The sequence below is a fragment of the Nelusetta ayraudi genome, unplaced genomic scaffold (genome assembly GCF_046127955.1).
Source record: "Nelusetta ayraudi isolate G7.1 ecotype Tasmania unplaced genomic scaffold, CSIRO-AGI_Nayr_v1 ptg000225l, whole genome shotgun sequence".
Lineage (NCBI taxonomy): Eukaryota > Metazoa > Chordata > Actinopteri > Tetraodontiformes > Monacanthidae > Nelusetta > Nelusetta ayraudi.
Window position 1 is genome coordinate 225001 of NW_027466274.1, and position 12605 is coordinate 237605.

General features: G+C 48.5%; 14 non-coding genes across 14 annotated transcripts; all 14 read right to left on the reverse strand.

The window, feature by feature from the left end:
* Positions 1-6231: 6231 nt before the first annotated feature.
* Positions 6232-6303, reverse strand: trnag-ucc (transfer RNA glycine (anticodon UCC)). Its single transcript has one exon. It is a non-coding gene; the product is annotated as a tRNA-Gly (tRNA).
* Positions 6304-7573: 1270 nt separating this feature from the next.
* trnag-ucc (transfer RNA glycine (anticodon UCC)) lies at positions 7574-7645 on the reverse strand. Its single transcript has one exon. It is a non-coding gene; the product is annotated as a tRNA-Gly (tRNA).
* Positions 7646-7903: 258 nt separating this feature from the next.
* Positions 7904-7975, reverse strand: trnag-ucc (transfer RNA glycine (anticodon UCC)). The gene has a single exon. It is a non-coding gene; the product is annotated as a tRNA-Gly (tRNA).
* A 228-nt stretch (positions 7976-8203) lies between these two features.
* On the reverse strand, positions 8204-8275 carry trnag-ucc (transfer RNA glycine (anticodon UCC)). Its single transcript has one exon. It is a non-coding gene; the product is annotated as a tRNA-Gly (tRNA).
* A 587-nt stretch (positions 8276-8862) lies between these two features.
* trnag-ucc (transfer RNA glycine (anticodon UCC)) lies at positions 8863-8934 on the reverse strand. The gene has a single exon. It is a non-coding gene; the product is annotated as a tRNA-Gly (tRNA).
* Positions 8935-9188: 254 nt separating this feature from the next.
* trnag-ucc (transfer RNA glycine (anticodon UCC)) lies at positions 9189-9260 on the reverse strand. Its single transcript has one exon. It is a non-coding gene; the product is annotated as a tRNA-Gly (tRNA).
* Positions 9261-9655: 395 nt separating this feature from the next.
* On the reverse strand, positions 9656-9727 carry trnag-ucc (transfer RNA glycine (anticodon UCC)). The gene has a single exon. It is a non-coding gene; the product is annotated as a tRNA-Gly (tRNA).
* Positions 9728-9943: 216 nt separating this feature from the next.
* trnag-ucc (transfer RNA glycine (anticodon UCC)) lies at positions 9944-10015 on the reverse strand. Its single transcript has one exon. It is a non-coding gene; the product is annotated as a tRNA-Gly (tRNA).
* Positions 10016-10223: 208 nt separating this feature from the next.
* Positions 10224-10295, reverse strand: trnag-ucc (transfer RNA glycine (anticodon UCC)). Its single transcript has one exon. It is a non-coding gene; the product is annotated as a tRNA-Gly (tRNA).
* A 238-nt stretch (positions 10296-10533) lies between these two features.
* On the reverse strand, positions 10534-10605 carry trnag-ucc (transfer RNA glycine (anticodon UCC)). Its single transcript has one exon. It is a non-coding gene; the product is annotated as a tRNA-Gly (tRNA).
* A 581-nt stretch (positions 10606-11186) lies between these two features.
* trnag-ucc (transfer RNA glycine (anticodon UCC)) lies at positions 11187-11258 on the reverse strand. The gene has a single exon. It is a non-coding gene; the product is annotated as a tRNA-Gly (tRNA).
* A 395-nt stretch (positions 11259-11653) lies between these two features.
* trnag-ucc (transfer RNA glycine (anticodon UCC)) lies at positions 11654-11725 on the reverse strand. The gene has a single exon. It is a non-coding gene; the product is annotated as a tRNA-Gly (tRNA).
* Positions 11726-11950: 225 nt separating this feature from the next.
* Positions 11951-12022, reverse strand: trnag-ucc (transfer RNA glycine (anticodon UCC)). The gene has a single exon. It is a non-coding gene; the product is annotated as a tRNA-Gly (tRNA).
* A 216-nt stretch (positions 12023-12238) lies between these two features.
* trnag-ucc (transfer RNA glycine (anticodon UCC)) lies at positions 12239-12310 on the reverse strand. The gene has a single exon. It is a non-coding gene; the product is annotated as a tRNA-Gly (tRNA).
* Positions 12311-12605: the final 295 nt, after the last annotated feature.

The following is a 12605-nucleotide window of genomic DNA, read 5'->3' on the forward strand; positions in this document are numbered from 1 at the left end:
GTGTGTGTGTGTTTGAGCTTTTGCAGCGTCACGTTTTCAAACTTTGATTCTAAAAATAACAACAGGCCAATAATAGCGTCCCTGTGCATCGCGCAATGTTCACCAGGCATCGACATAAAATTGAATTTATTCATGATTTCAAAAAAACAAAACAAAAACAAAAACATACAGTTTTCTACCGCCACTTGTCCTGCACCCACTGGGATAGGCGTGTGCTGGAGTGCTCTGTAAGGAGGGTAAACACTCTGGACAATTGTAAGTCACAAGTACATGACTAACGTCATTAGCATGATTAGCTTTTTGCAAGAGGCTCTAAACCAGTGGGGTCAAACTCTTAATACACACAGTGGGACAAAATTTAAAACCTCGCCGGCCAACACTGATATTTATTGAAAGAATCTTCCAGTGAACGGTGAGAACCTTCTCATATGGACCCCAACCTTCAATCTGAACACGGAACAAGCAAAGCTTCATACTGTCCGATAAATGACTGTGAGAGGGATAAACATGCTGCTCTCTGCTCTCACTCATGCAGGACTCTTGGACTGTAAGTTGTGGATCAGAAACGTCACACATGACCTTGTTGGGGGCAGCAAATACAGAGCATCGTTCCATGACTTCCAAACATTTGCGAGATTCCACAACGGACGAGCTGCGGGGTGTCCGGTAGGGCGTGTTACCTCCGGCAGGGTCGCGGAGGTCACAAGAGAAGCTCCAGATCACTACGAGTAGTGAGGATGAGCCCAAGTGCAAACCTGACACCCGCAGCCCCCCCTCCCCCCAGGAGGCGCAGGGTGATGACAGGTGATGGGGGCGGGAAGGTATCCCGCCGCGCCGCCGCCCCTGCCGGTACCGGCCCGGGACGAGTGGCCCATTGTGCCGCTCCCCATTGTCAGCCTGTCACATGCACGCCCCGGACAAAGAGCGCGGAGAGGCAGAGAGTCCCGCGTTGCCGGCAGGATAGCGTTACATTCACGGCCCCCGGATGCACGGCGGGGAGGATGAATGAACCGAGAGCTGCGGATCCACATCCATTTATAATGCAGCCCACGGACGGCTGCACGCTCGCTCTTCTTCCGCCGCTCGTGCTGTCGGCTCCAGTTTGAACTCATTGGGTTGTTCCCCCCCCCCGCCCCCCCCCACACACACACACACTTTCACGCCGTGGCTGTGGCTCGTGCGCCATCCAGCCAGGCCGGCAGGAAAAACAGTGAGAGAAAAAAAACAAAACAAAACACAACAACGCCGCGTCGAATGCAATTCCTCGCACTTCCATCTCTGGGAAAGAGCTCACAGGGAACGTCCGGAAACGGGACGGAAGGCTTTCGGGAAGGAAGTGGCGGCGGCGATTGGACGAAGCTGCTGCCAGTCACATTTAAAGGTCTGCAAGTAGATTAGTCGTCGCGGTGCTTCAAGAGGCACAAAGGTAAAGGGAGGCTGATCGGTGTCACATTGACACGGCTGGAAACTCTTTTTTTTCCCCGGGAACGTGACCGCAGCTCAGACTGGGAATCTCAGCGGCGAGTTCTCGCACCAGCCTGCTACTCCAGTGTGTTGCGCTGCTTCTTGCAAAAGTGCCAACACACCTGTCCCAAGACCTTTATTTGGAATGACACACACTATTTAGAGTACAATGAGAGTACATACCAGTTGTGTGTGTGTGTGCGTGTGTGTGTGTGTGTGTGTGTGGCGGCAGAGGGCCGTGGCGTGCTTGCGGAATATTAAATAACTGCTTGTAAAGGAGGAGCAGAGATTCTTTGAGGGTTGGGTTTCTCCCCAGGGATGCGGCTCTGCTCTGTGAAAGAGACGTGAACGCTATACACACTGGGACAATAAGTCGCAGCGGGTGTGGCCTGTGCGGGCGGAGCCGCTGCCAGCAGAGGGTGGAAAAAAAGAAAAAGAAAAAGAAAAGAAAAGAAAAGGAAAAGGAAAAGGTGGCTGCGTGTTTTGAACACCTGCGTGCCAGCAGGGCTCTTTTGCAGGATTAAATGACTTCTCATGTAAACGCCGGTGAATTTTTGAAACCTTGGCCCGTCAAAAGAGAACTTTCTCCGGAGGGAGAGGAGAAGCAGCGAGGCGGAAGAAGACAAAATCAAGCTGAGATATAAAAAAACAAAACAAAAAAAAACCCCTCGTGTGATTTTTCTCTGCGCCTCTCCCGACCTCCTAAAACCACGAGAGAAACTCCATCAGGTGAGAGGAGCCAAGCACGCCCTCTTAAGTGTCACCCACACACAAACAAGGGATTTGACACTTCACCTGCAATATGAATAAATAACACGGCGGACCTAAAACACTCTGAGGCGGATGAATAATGAATGGCGAGAGGCTCTTCAGGGTCTTAATGGTCGCAGGCATGTCTTGCTTTATTGGACAGTATGGCGAGCAGCGTGTGTGAGGTGCACGCCACTTAATCTGGCACACACACACACACACACACACACACACACCTGCTTCAGAGACGACTGCATGCGATTGTAATGTATTTCCTCAGGTGACCTGTGCAGCCTGTGAAGTGAAAAAATAATCTCCTCCAAAATCAGAAACTACTCAGAAATCATCGCGTTCACTTTAAATGAGCTCGCAGTTTGGGTTCCAAGGCTGCAGGGTTGCTTCGGTTCCCTGAGGCGTGCATGGAAAGGGGACGACGGCGGTGTGAGTTGCAACGCTGCGCCCCCTCATGGACACATTGAGAATTGTTTCATAGATCAAGGCCAGACACGAGACCAGTACAGGGGTTTTGACCGGTGGGCCACAATGGGTTCTACAATCTGACAGAGCAGCTTATAAATATGTAGAAAACACACTATGTAGCTTTAATGTCTGCTGTAAAAACAAAAAAAAAAAACAAAGTTACAACAGAATCAGTGTCTTTGAAGCCCCATATTATTTAGCTCTTTATTGAAATGGATGAAGTACAGCTATTTTATGACTTACAGGTACTACCCAGAAAATTAGAATATCCTGAAAAGGTTGCTGTATTTCTGCTTAAAAGGCAAACATGTGACATATTATATAAAGGAATAATATGCAAATCAATATATTTCAAACTTTTGTTGCTTTGGATTTTGCTGATCAGGTCTTGCAGCTTGAAAAAAAAAAAAAAACTCAAATTTTATAATAATGTTCTGAGTTTGTGGGTTTGTGGTTTCAATAAGCTGAAAATCTTAATGAGCAAAGTTACAACAAGGAACTGCTTGAGATGTCAGTTTGCGTGGAATGGCTCAATAAAATTAGCTGGATTCATGTTTGATGTTAAATTGGCAAAATAAAACAACTTTTACTGCATATTCTCATTGTTTCGTGTACTACCTGCATACTTATTATTAATATAATGTCTTCAAGTTTCGGCGGGCCAGATGAAAGAGCATAACGGGCCACATATGGCCCCCGGGCCGTAGTTTGCCCATGCCTGCACTAGACGGAGTTGTCTTTATTTTTTCCAGAACCTCAACGTTCCAGAACTCAGCCCGCTCGAAATGAATGAACTGACATGACAGTAGGAATAAGAAAGCCAGTCAGTAATGTTTGGCACTTATTTGATTTGTTTGCCAGGTTTTTAATTAGACACACACACACACACACACACACACACACACACACACACACACACACACACACACACATTTCAAGAAAAACAGCCAGCAAGCCCTTGTTGTTGTCATGGATGTCGACTGCTTCCACTTCCTAGCCAGAGGAGCCTGGAGGAGCAGCATCAGTCCTCTGTGCCGCACTTCATCACCACTTCATCACACGCTGCCACGGCCCAGCGGTGGAAACAGATGTTTCAATCAGGAACACGAGGCTGCGACCACAAGCTCACTTCCCGGACCACTCCTCAAACAAGCACATTAGACGGCTTAAGAGGCGCCCGCATGTAATCCAGCAGTCAAAGCCCTCCGCTATCGGCTAACCTGTTCTCACACACCTTCCCCACTTTCACCAGGGGGGGGGATTAGACTGAGAGTGCAGAGAGTTCCCTAATCTGTGTAGCATTAACAGCAGCCAATTGAAGCGGGCCGTCTGGGAGGGGCTGACGGGGGGAGGGGGAAGGAGGGGGACGGGGGGCAGACAGATTTTGGGAAGTAATGTGGAGCACGGCAGCGTGATCCATATTTAAAGTTCCCAGTATAATTAGAAGTGGAACCACGTGCTTGAATTGCTCTGCGCTGCTCTCGGTGTAGCCGTGGATGTAACGACTCGTGTGTGTCGGCTGTCTTTTTTAACACAGCGCGCGCGCGCGCGCGTGTGTGTGTGTGTGTGTGTGTGTGTGTGTGTGTGTGTGTGTGTGTGAACACCGCAGCTGCAAGAGGGGAGTGGCATCGCAGATGAAATATAAAGAAGGTTTGGAAGCAAAGACGAGGCCTTGTGTGTGTGTGTGTGTGTGTGTGTGTGTGTGTGTGTGTGTATGCGTGCATCCAACAGCTGAGTTTCCTCCGTATTAAAAAATAATTGGCTCATAGTTCTGGACCAGGAACTTATTATTAGCCGGCTGCACTGTGCAGATGAGGCCGTGATACCACGGCGCCGCAGCAGCACAGTTCATCCAGTTCATCACTGACCTGTTGTTTGTTCTGTTTGAGGATCCGTGCACTGCAGCTGGGTCTGGAGAACTCACTCGTCCGTTCTGACAACGTCCAATCGTAAGCATTGTTCATTGTTTTGTTTGTTTGGTTTTTTGTTTTACATTTTTCTCAGCGTTGCATTGGATGACATTTCGAGTCATTGGTGGGGTTTTTTTTGGACGTGTCAGAACCAGGAAGCAGAGGAAGCGGAGGACGGACAGGAAGTGGCTGCTAGCCTACCTCATGCTAACGAACAAGGGCTGCAGGAGGTACAGGAGTTCTCCGGCTGTGCAGTATTCTGGATTCTTCACCACTTCGCGACGTCAATGTTTTTCCTTTAAATGCAAATGACTTACATGCCATCTCCCCGTGAATCATAAATGAGTGAGCGGTTCCTCAGCCGCCTCTTCTGCCTTATTAAAGGTAAATAAAACATGTGCGCTGCCTGAGCCAACGTCTTCTCCTCCCTCCACCCCCACAGCCACAAACCTTAATTATTGACCAGGCGAGGGATGCTTTCCGCACACACAAACACACACACACACACACACACACACACACACACACACACACACACACAACAAACAGTGGTGAGTGATATCGGGGCAGACTGCTATGGGACACAGTCGCCGGTGTTGGGGTCAGTGAGGAGTCAGCTGGATAATAGATGAGCTTGGAAGTGGCAGCCGACAAATCTATACAGCTCTCGACTTACACCCTGCCAGTCTGCCCCCGGGAGCCTGCTGTGTGTGTGTGTGTGTGTGTGTGTGTGTGTGTGTGTGTGTGTGTGTGTGTGTGTGTGATATGCCTGACAGCATTTCTATGCCGGAGGAGCAGACAGAGGTGCTGCCATTCTGAAGACACACTCTGTGTGTGTGTGTGTGTGTGTGTGTGTGTGTGTGTGTGTGTGTGTGTGTGCATGTACCACAGCTGAGAGAGAAAGGAGACAGAAGCAGAGGTAAAAGGCGGGAAAGTAGAGCAGAAGGTGCTTTTGATCTATTGTGAATGCGCTGCGGGTTTGTGTTGCAAAAAAAACCAAAAACAAAACAAAAATCCATTTTCCTTCTTTCCTGGGCGTGCCTACGCTAAACAGGCTTTGTCTCGTCTCTTTGGATGCCGAGGAGCCCTGCAGTCTGCTTCATTAGAACGAGCCGCCGAGCTAATTAGCTTGCTGACAGATTTACGAGCGACTCCTGCTGATTGCTGACAATCCGTCAGTCCGTCTCACGCCTGCAGTGCTGCACGCAGGGTCGCAGGAGGCCACCTGAGCCAGGAGACGGACGGGGCAGGTCCGGTGCTTGCACGCCACGTACGAGCCAATCGGAACGGTGTGCTTTACCACGGCGCTCGGGTTGGCGGAGGGGTCGCACCAGCATGTTTGCCGTGGGAAAGTGTTTTTCTTGCGGCTGTTTGCTTCGCAGCGTCGGCCCGGCTGGTCTGGCGCAGACGGTTGGAGCAGCAGCATCCACAGAAGCGGGCCGCAGCCCATCGGTGGTGAAGCCTGCGGAGTCACGTTGGCTGTCGCTGCGTCAACATTGTAGCTGCCCGAAGGGTTCCACAGCAGAGAGTTAGCAAATTCACATTGGCTGTGTAGACAAACAGCCATTGGCTGCGGTTGAACTGAGCGTAAAGGGCAGAAAACCAAAAAAAAGAAAGAAAAAAAACCTGCGTTGGCCGGGAATCGAACCCGGGTCAACTGCTTGGAAGGCAGCTATGCTCACCACTATACCACCAACGCATGAGAGTCTTGGGAGAAAAGCTACATTCCACAGCAAAGGGAAGGCTGGGGCATAACGAGCAAGTCAGGGCTCCTGAAGAGGAGGGAGAGGAGGAGGAGGAGGAGGAGACTCACTGTTTGCATTTGAACCATGAAGGAGCAAATATTCACTCACTCTGCTTCTCTCTCTCTCTCTCTCTCTCTCTCTCTCTCTCTCTCTCTCTCTCTCACACACACAGCTCCCACCATAAAAGATCAAAGACCAAACCTTGAAAAACTTGCATGGGTGATTTTTTTTATGATTTCTAATCACTGTTATGATCCATCTGAGGATCCACTGGCACAAGTACTCAATGCCTTTGCTCTCTTTGATTGACTAACCTGCTCTGAGAGATGATGTTGAGCTCAGTAGCATGCAACCTATCCAGTGGCCAGAAGATGGGAACCACGCAGCAAAATAGAAATGTGGAGCTTGCAATGCTGGGAAGAATGTTTGGACCGCTGTGGGGTGTTGTTTCTTTCCTCTCTTTGATGAGGTATCTATGGTGTCTGTGCTCTTGGGAACTGGTCAAAGAATGAAGCAGGTGTGAAGTTTCCCAACTTGCAGGACACGTCTGGATTAGACGACAGCGCCGAGCTAATCGCGGCGCACCTCCCTGCCTCCTCCCTCTGCCCTCCCTGCACTGTAGTACTACAACACGCTCCAGTTGACAGCTCATGCCGAGCCAGCACATTCCACATTATTACTACTTCAGATGTTTGTGGCCCCAGAAGCGCAGCGATTGGCCGAGCCGGAGCCCAGCGAGAGCCAATGGAGCTGCCTGCGTCAGGCGGCGAGCACAAAGAGTGTTCGTCAGAGGGAACTTCCCCCTGCTGGCTTTCATAAAGAGCAGCTGAGTGTGTCACGCCTGCTGAAGGAATGTAATCCGCTTCAGGAGCGACGCTGCTGCTGCTGCTGCTGCTGCTGCTGCCTCAGCTCAGAAGAAGTTTTTACTCAACTGTTTTTTGGGAGGTGGTGGTTGGGGGTGAAGTATTGGTTGATTAGCTCAAGATGCTGCACGCTAACAATTCATCACTGATGACTTTGAGTGTGTGAATCAGCGAGTCCAACTCTCAGCTTCGCTGTGTGCAATCAGACATAAGCGCGCAGGGGATGAAGCAGCAGTGATGCAGCTGTGAGAGGAAGAGGAGGACGAAGGTTTGGTGCGAAGGACGATTCAGGTTCTCGTAACACACTTAACAAATACCAGGTGAGAGGATACATTAAAAAAGTTTTTTTTTTTAAAAAGTTTGCGTTGGCCGGGAATCGAACCCGGGTCAACTGCTTGGAAGGCAGCTATGCTCACCACTATACCACCAACGCACACAAATACAGGGGGAAGAAAGGCCTTCTAAAGATCAAATCTGGGCTCCTGGAGAAGAGTTGAGGAGGAGGAGGAGGCAAAAGAGGAAGGCTCAGTGTTTACATTCAGACAGAGGAAGACTCAACTTATTGTTGAATCCTTCACAAGTACATGGTGACAGAAAGCAAAGGCAGGAAGAGACGAGTCTCAAAGGGCAGCAGTGCGATTTCATTTCTAAGGAAGGAACAGAGGCTATAATAAATGACAAAAGAAGCAGCTGCGTTGGCCGGGAATCGAACCCGGGTCAACTGCTTGGAAGGCAGCTATGCTCACCACTATACCACCAACGCTTGACAGCACTGATGGAAAACCTAAATTCCACAGTAGGGGGAAACCTGGAGCATAACGAGCAAGTCGGGACTCCTCAAGAAAAGATGAAGAGAAGGAGGCTCAGAGTTTGTATTTTCAACCACAGAGGAGCAAAGATGAGATGAGATTCAATAATATTGTTATTGGACATGTAACAGGCAAAAGGCAACAACCCCCCCCAAAAAAAAAAAGAAAAAAAAAGCAATAACTGCGTTGGCCGGGAATCGAACCCGGGTCAACTGCTTGGAAGGCAGCTATGCTCACCACTATACCACCAACGCATGTAAGCAATCACAGCCTCCTTAAGTAGAGAAGAGTAACTTTCCCCAGCTGGTGTTTAATGGAGAGCAGCTGAGTGCTGCTGCTGCTGCTGCTGCTGCTGCCAAACTCACATTTTTATAACTTTTCAGTCATCTAACCTCTAAATTCCACTGCAGGCCACACGCACTCCAGAGCAAATGGAATCCATTCTTGTCAATCTGTCAGATTCCACAGCATGATGCAGAGTGCAGTCTATAAAGAACAACAACTAATATCACAGCAGGTGGCAACCACAGGTCCCAGGTGGAGACTATTAATGTCAATCAGTTTCACAGGAAATTGAAGATTTACCTTGTCTGCGCAGAAGTTCACTTTGATGTCAACTTGATGGAATACAGTTTCCTGTATTCCACTTGTGTCCAAGGGAGGGTAGCAATGCACTTTCATTGGCTTTTCTATCAGTTTTCTTTCAAATAGGTACAACTAAGGGAGGAACAATGGTGATAATGAGTGACCAAAGGATTTGCATCGGCCGATAATCTCTCTATTTCCTCCATTGTCTGAAATCGCAGAGAAACAAGGCGTCGACATGTGAAAAGTCCATCATTGTGTTGGCCGGGAATCGAACCCGGGTCAACTGCTTGGAAGGCAGCTATGCTCACCACTATACCACCAACGCACACAAGTACAGGGGGAAGAAAACGCCTTCTAAAGATCAAATCTGGGCTCCTGGAGAAGAGTTGAGGAGGAGGAGCAGGCAAAAGAGGAAGGCTCAGTATTTGCATTGAGACAGAGGAAGACTCAACTTACTGTTGAATCCTTCACAAGTACATGGTGACAGAAAGCAAAGGCAGGAAGAGACGAGTCTCAAAGGGTAGCAGTGCATTGTAGTTTTATTTTAAACAGGTGCAACTAAATGACAAACGAAGCATCTGTGTTGGCCGGGAATCGAACCCGGGTCAACTGCTTGGAAGGCAGCTATGCTCACCACTATACCACCAACACATGAATGATTTGAGAGAAAACACCAAAGATTCCAGCGCACTATAAGCACCTTCAGACAGAGATGAAGAGAAGGAGGCTCAGAGTTTGCATTCCGTCTTTTTTACCAACGGAGGAGCGAAGATGAGAATTCTATCAGTTGAAATTCAACTTTCTCCGCCATTGTCCGAAGCCACGGACAGTCAGGGCGATGTCATGTAAAACTTTATTGTAAACGTGGTGTTAACACAGAGAGCTGTAGCGCTGCAGCCGAGGAGGAAGAGTGGGGCAACGGAAGCTCGGTGTTCACATTTTATTCGCTGGCAGGTGGGCGGAATTAGTTGAGATTCAGTAATCGGTGTTATTCTCATTGTCCACGTCACGCATTCGGGGCGACAGAGATGTAAAAAGTTTGCGAATGCGTTGGCCGGGAATCGAACCCGGGTCAACTGCTTGGAAGGCAGCTATGCTCACCACTATACCACCAACACATGGAAGCATGCTGATGTTCTGTGCAGACACACTGAGGTTCAGCATCTTCAGACCGATGAGAGGGAGACAGTAGCTCATAGTTTGCATTCTGTCAATTTGATGGAGGAGCGACAATGAGAGTTGAGTTCAGTTGAGTTGAGATTCAGCTCTGTGCTTTCTCCAACTCTTCTGCCATTGTCCACAATCACAGAGACAACATGTAAAACAGCAGTTACTGCGTTGGCCGGGAATCGAACCCGGGTCAACTGCTTGGAAGGCAGCTATGCTCACCACTATACCACCAACACATGAATGATTTGAGAGAAAACACCAAAAATTCCAGCGCACTATAAGCACCTTCAGACAGAGATGAAAGAGGACAGAGGCTGAGAGTTTGCATTCTGTCTTTTTTACCAACGGAGGAGCGAAGATGAGAATTCTGTCAGTTGAAATTCAACTTTCTCCGCCATTGTCCGAAGCCACGGACAGTCAGGGCGATGTCATGTAAAACTTTGTTGCGTTGGCCGGGAATCGAACCCGGGTCAACTGCTTGGAAGGCAGCTATGCTCACCACTATACCACCAACGCTTGACAGCACTGATGGAAAACCTAAATTCCACAGTAGGGGGAAACCTGGAGCATAACGAGCAAGTCGGGACTCCTCCAGAAGAGATGAAGAGAAGGAGGCTCAGAGTTTGTATTTTGAACCACAGAGGAGCAAAGATTAGATGAGATTCAATAATATTGTTATTGGACATGTAACAGGCAAAAGGCAACAACCCCCCCCCCCCCCCCCCAAAAAAAAAAAGAAAAAAAAAGTAATAACTGCGTTGGCCGGGAATCGAACCCGGGTCAACTGCTTGGAAGGCAGCTATGCTCACCACTATACCACCAACGCATGTAAGCAGTCACAGCCTCCTTAAGTAGAGAAGAGTAACTTTCCCCAGCTGGTGTTTAATGGAGAGCAGCTGAGTGCTGCTGCTGCTGCTGCTGCCAAACTCACATTTTTATAACTTTTCAGTCATCTAACCTCTAAATTCCACTGCAGGCCACACGCACTCCAGAGCAAATGGAATCCATTCTTGTCAATCTGTCAGATTCCACAGCATGATGCAGAGTGCAGTCTATAAAGAACAACAACTAATATCACAGCAGGTGGCAACCACAGGTCCCAGGTGGAGACTATTAATGTCAATCAGTTTCACAGGAAATTGAAGATTTACCTTGTCTGCGCAGAAGTTCACTTTGATGTCAACTTGATGGAATACAGTTTCCTGTATTCCACTTGTGTCCAAGGGAGGGTAGCAATGCACTTTCATTGGCTTTTCTATCAGTTTTCTTTCAAATAGGTACAACTAAGGGAGGAACAATGGTGATAATGAGTGACCAAAGGATTTGCATCGGCCGATAATCTCTCTATTTCCTCCATTGTCTGAAATCGCAGAGAAACAAGGCGTCGACATGTGAAAAGTCCATCATTGTGTTGGCCGGGAATCGAACCCGGGTCAACTGCTTGGAAGGCAGCTATGCTCACCACTATACCACCAACACATGAATGATTTGAGAGAAAACACCAAAGATTCCAGCGCACTATAAGCACCTTCAGACAGAGATGAAGAGAAGGAGGCTCAGAGTTTGCATTCTGTCTTTTTTACCAACGGAGGAGCGAAGATGAGAATTCTGTCAGTTGAAATTCAACTTTCTCCGACATTGTCCGAAGCCACGGACAGTCAGGGCGATGTCATGTAAAACTTTAGTGTAAACGTGGTGTTAACACAGAGAGCTGTAGCGCTGCAGCCGAGGAGGAAGAGTGGGGCAACGGAAGCTCGGTGTTCACATTTTATTCGCTGGCAGGTGGGCGGAATTAGTTGAGATTCAGTAATCGGTGTTATTCTCATTGTCCACGTCACGCATTCGGGGCGACAGAGATGTAAAAAGTTTGCGAATGCGTTGGCCGGGAATCGAACCCGGGTCAACTGCTTGGAAGGCAGCTATGCTCACCACTATACCACCAACGCTTGACAGCACTGATGGAAAACCTAAATTCCACAGTAGGGGGAAACCTGGAGCATAACGAGCAAGTCGGGACTCCTCAAGAAGAGATGAAGAGAAGGAGGCTCAGAGTTTGTATTTTGAACCACAGAGGAGCAAAGATTAGATGAGATTCAATAATATTGTTATTGGACATGTAACAGGCAAAAGGCAACAACCCCCCCCCCAAAAAAGAAAAAAAAAGTAATAACTGCGTTGGCCGGGAATCGAACCCGGGTCAACTGCTTGGAAGGCAGCTATGCTCACCACTATACCACCAACACATGGAAGCATGCTGATGTTCTGTGCAGACACACTGAGGTTCAGCATCTTCAGACCGATGAGAGGGAGACAGTAGCTCATAGTTTGCATTCTGTCAATTTGATGGAGGAGCGACAATGAGAGTTGAGTTCAGTTGAGTTGAGATTCAGCTCTGTGCTTTCTCCAACTCTTCTGCCATTGTCCACAATCACAGAGACAACATGTAAAACAGCAGTTACTGCGTTGGCCGGGAATCGAACCCGGGTCAACTGCTTGGAAGGCAGCTATGCTCACCACTATACCACCAACGCATGGAAGTGCAGGGAGAAAACCTAAACTACACAGCACAGGGAGGCGCTATGACGTGAGGTGAAGTTAGTGCTCCTCAAGAGGAGATGAGGAGGAGGCTCAGTGTTTGTATTTTCATCCATTCAGCGAGAGGAACACTCAAGTTCTCACTGAAAGTTTTCAAGTTCAGGGCGACAGAAAGACAAAGAAAGAGAAGTTTTAGGAGAAACACAAAAATCCCAGCGCACACTGAGGTTCTGTGCAGACACACTAAGATTCAGCATCTTCAGACAGAGATGAGAGGGAGGATGGAAGCTC